This window comes from Chinchilla lanigera, unplaced genomic scaffold, assembly GCF_000276665.1.
Source record: "Chinchilla lanigera isolate Chin_1 unplaced genomic scaffold, ChiLan1.0 scaffold00015, whole genome shotgun sequence".
In the NCBI taxonomy this organism is placed as follows: Eukaryota; Metazoa; Chordata; class Mammalia; order Rodentia; family Chinchillidae; genus Chinchilla; species Chinchilla lanigera.
Genome location: NW_004955416.1, coordinates 31,361,724 through 31,366,881, shown reverse-complemented (window position 1 = coordinate 31,366,881; position 5,158 = coordinate 31,361,724).

Here is a 5,158-nt window from a genome sequence, read left to right as displayed (position 1 = left end):
GCTAAATCCCCAGCCCTGCATATTGTTATCTTTCAAGTAGCTACTCAGAGTATGAGATATCAGCATTTAATTGTCAAAACAATATTAGCACAAATCTATCCTTTCAATGAACTGAGAGGAATTGGTTATATAACTATCTTAACTACCATATATATTTTTTTTCCCTCATTTTTTCCCATACCCCTAAAACAGGCTCTCTTTCCTTTTGAAGTTTCTTCTCATTTTACAATATCTATCATACATTTTGGATCACATTTATTCTTTCAGCTTCTCATACCACAAAGGTACAGTTTTAAAATTATGTTATTGCTTGCTGCTTTTCTTTTTTTTTTTTTTTTTTTTTTTTTGTTTTTTCTCTGGTACCGGGAACCGAACTCACGACCTTGCGCTTGCCAGGCAGGCGCTTTGCCGCTGAGCTAAATCCCCAGCCCCTGCTTTTCTATCTACCCTTATTTCTTCTATTCTATCTCATTCTTACAATTATGAAACTGCCTAACAGAATGAACTTTCATCATTAAGGGACACTTTGTTAGACTGCAAAAATCTTCGGGAACATACGATATATTTTCAAATTAGAAAATTCTGTAAATGTCATGGAAATTGAAAGCGTGAGTTCCAGAGCAAAGTTTTGCCTGTCTTGATATCTTGTAGGTGTGTTATCCCGGGAAACTACGGAAAAACTCAAGTAGGAAATGATTTCTTTTTTTTTTTTTTTTAGTTTTTCTCCGGTACCGGGAACCGAACTCACGACCTTGCGCTTGCCAGGAAGGTGCTTTGCCGCTGAGCTAAATCCCCAGCCCCTAGGAAATGGTTTCTAAAATCTGTTTCCAGTATTTCATCTTAAAAGCAGCACTATTTTTTCAATAAAGAAATAGTGATAGTCAACACCATTATAATTAATAATTCTGGAAATGTATGAAAATCTCATACATTAAAAGAACTGAAAGGCGGGAATAGTGAAATGATGTTTGGAGTGATTGTGATATATCAAGAATAAATATAAATTTATCATCAAAAATTAATTTTACTATTTTGAAGAGGTCACTAAGTTTACATTTTTTATAAGCACCTGCCTGGCAAGTGCAAGGCTGTGAGTTTGATCCCTGGTACTGCGAAGAAAAAAAAAAAAGAAGTTTACATTTTTTTCTTTAGAATTATTTTATTAAATCATAAATGTACAACAGCTTCTTCACTCTACACACGCACATAAATTTTTTAAAGGAAAAATGTTATGTCTTATTACACCATGATCCTGGCTAATAGCTTTTCAAAACTTTGAGAAAAATCTTAAAAAAGGTTTCCCATGTCTCCTGAAACTTACAAATTTAACATTATCAAAGAAGGAATGCTTCTACACTCTTGCAAAGACCACTAGAAAGAAACAACAATTAAAAAGCTGAGAAACTGTCTCAGAGGCATATTTACAACTCTTCCTCCACACTAAGGAAATGTTATTAAATAATCCGATCCATTCACAGAATGGCTCTCTGCATCTGCCCTCGTGTCTTCTGCCATAGCACTGCATATTTATGCATGACTGAGATGAGAGTTTCCTTAACATTGTTAGTTTGATAACCTGAAGCCGTTCTGTTACCTCTGGGCTCTCACCCTCTGCTACTCATACAGTGAAGCCCGTGGTAAATAGGAAGAAGCTCAGTGTCAGCTCCTTCCACCATAACCCCCACTTCCTCCACTGCCTCCTGGACCATAATTTCCTCCACATATGGTCCCCCCACCCCGTGTTCCTGCTACCACCACCGTTTCCACTTTTCATTGGACCATAGTTAGAAGGTTGCTGGTTATCATTTCCAAAATCACTGTAATTTCCACTTCCATAATTCCCTCCTCTATAGTTGTCTACATATTACAAGAGAGAAAGGGATTGTACTGAGCTCTGTCACTGAGTATTGCTACACAATTTTGATATACAGATGGAACACCTATTTCAAGATAGTAAATGTAAATACTGAAAGGGAAGTCACAGAAGAGTGCTGTGCGAGGCATGGTGGCACACACCTGTAATCCCAGAACTTGGGAAGCTGAGGCAGGAGCCTGAACTCCATAGCGAGATCCTTCTCAAACAAAACAGAACACAACATAACACATATGCACACATCCCAAAACAAACAAAAAAAACACAAGCAAAAAAAAACCCAACCAAAAAACAACAACAACAACAACAAAAAAAAACCCAAATAACTAAACAAACAAAAACCTAGTGCTGTATTGTTAAATACTCCTGAATTGGTGATATTTTCAGTTTTTTGTTGTTGTTCTTTTTCTTTTATGCCTTATCTTGAATTATAACATCAGAAACCCATAAGTAATCACTGTAGTCCAGACAGAAGGTCCCAGAAGTCCCCTGGTTCAAATCAGAGGACTGGAAAGGGAACTGAGAGTGCAGAGCCCTCTTTTCCTCCCTGCTTCTTTCTTTTCTGCAATCCCTCCTGCTCCAGTCCTCGGGGTTGCCAGTCACCATGGTGACAGTGGCAGCTAGGCGAGCTTACAGATCGAGATGGAGGAGTAGGAGAAAGTTTTTGCAGTGTTTGTAGGAGGTGCAGAACCAAAAGAACGGAGCCACTACGCATTGCTCTGAGTGTGTGTGTGTGTGTGTGTGTGTGTGTGTGTGCTGCAGATTGAACACAGGGCCTCTCTATCTCTGAGAAACAGCCCCAGCCCCCTCCTTGCTTTTGTATTTGTTCTCTTTGTCCTGTGACTGCTCACCGGAAAATAAGCTAAACCTTGACCAGAAGGCTGAAAAGGGAAGCCAGAAAAAAACTAGAAATCTACAAAACTGCACGACAGACATACTTTTTTTTTTTTTTTTTTAGACAGGGTCTCGTTGTGCCATTCAGGCTGGCCTTGAGCTCACTTCTGTAGCCCAGGCTGGTCTCAAACTTGCAATGATCCTCCTGCCTCAGCCTCCTCAGTGCTGGAATTACAGGCGTGCGCCACAACACCTGGCCAGACATACTTTTGAAAGGGACATCTTAGAATTCTTTACGAACTTAACATTTCCTCTCGTCTTTCCAGTGGCATGAGTGTGAATCTCATTCTAACTCTGATACTGGAGACTGAATCACCAGGGTCCAGACTGAACAGTGAGTGGTGTGGCGGCCAGAGTGTTCAGAATTTGCCTTTGTGGATCACAGATCTGCCTTTAACACTGTTGGACTGTGGTGTTATCGCATGAAGGCAGCCACAGATGTATCAATGAACAGATATAGCTGCATTCCAATAAAATTATACTAAAAATAAAGTGCTTAACATTTGACAGACAAAGTTTGGACCTTGGGCAAATAGCAAACGAAAAGCATGTGATGGTGTTCATCTCAGCATGCGTAGAGAACAGAGTCTCTGCAGGCAGGGGAGTAGTTTTGTGCACACACACTAATTACTGTTATTTATTTATTGTCTTTTTGAGACAGGTTCTCACTGTGCAGTTCAGGCTGGACTTGAGCTCACTTTGTAGCCCAGGGTAGCTTTAAACTCGAAATAATCCTCCTGCCTCAGCCTCTCAAGTGCTGGGATTATAGGTGTATGCCACCACACCCAGCTCCCGGCTTGTTTTAAAATTGTAAATGCATTTCATTTTCTTTTCTTATGGAAACAGCAGTTAGATTCATAGAATGTACTGAACATGAATTTTCTATTTCAGGAAGACACCTGACATCAAACAACCATTCAGTCATAGCTAAAATTAGTATTACTCTTATATATGGTCTATAATGTACTTGAAGAATTGGAAATAAAAAAGATTGATTAAGCAAATTTTAATTAAGTTTCTGAGATTTCTTTTAGGACAACAGGTACATTTCTTTACAAAAGCTAATTTTAGAAAGAACCCTGATGAGTCAAACCCTGATCCCTTGATAGTTCTCATTCTCCGGGTGGTGGTCAGTTTGCTCATCTTCCACCATCCCTCCGGGCATGGTGGCGGCACATGTCTGTAATCCCAGCACTTGGGAGGCTGAGGCAGGAGGACTGCTGTGACTTATCACCCCTGTCTTTGCTACCGGCATTCTTTAGCAAGAATCTTGTTATTTCAGTTTAGCCAGTACCTGCCTATCATCTATTGTTATCTCTTAGTAATTTTTCACCCACAGCTCTGCACTCATATCTTGCTACAATTTCCAGCACGCCCATGTTTTTTTCTGAGTTGAGACAAATCTCCTACCACACAGCAAAATCTCATTTTCAATGACATAAAAATGTATATTTCAAATATTTTTATCTATCAGTTAAAATAAAATTTAAAAATAAGTATAACAGAATACTACTAGGACTAATTGTGAAACTTGAAAAGAAAATAACCTGTACGAAAATATCTGAATTGACGAGGGATAGGATGTATATTCATGTTCATTGTCATTTAGTAAATAGTTAATTCTTCAGACATAGTAAGGGAAATGTAAATGAATAAAACAAGTGAATATAATATATATATATAATCTCACTGTCATGGTCCTAACTATGCTTTAGCAAGGATCACTAAAAATTTTTTTTCAAAACACATGTAGAATAAATAAATGTAATGATAGACTGTAATGTATTTTTATACATTATAGATGTAAGAAAATGATATCAAAGCCTAATGTTGGTAGCAAATTAGTGTAATTTTTATTAACTGGAATCAGAGGTAAAAGATGAACTTTTCTGTACAATTAATTTCTTTCTCCACTTCCTTTTTTGTTATCCTCAGCATGCATTCTCTTTTTTAAAATTAGAATAGTCAACATCACTGATAGTACACAGTTTATTGAAAACTGTTAATAATATCAAGTAATACATTTACAAAACCTTAGTGTCATTTATGGGCATTGCCTCTTTTTCTTGTACCTTGTCTAAATTGCTCTACAAAGGCTGGGCGTGGTGATGGCGCATGCCTGTAATCCCAGCACTGGGGAGGCTGAGGCAGGAGGATCGCTGTGAGTTCCAGGCCAGCCTGGGCTACAAAATGAGTTCAAAGCCAGCCTGAACTGCATAGTGAGACCCTGTCTCAAAAAGATAAACTGTTTTACAAATTCTGAAAAATATAAAATGGAGGTAAAATCAATATAACTAAGAAAAAAAAGAAAACATCCTTGACTTTTGTGCTTTTATGAACTACATCCTTGTTTACTATGAGCAAAGAACTGACTAAGGTGCAGGAACAGAA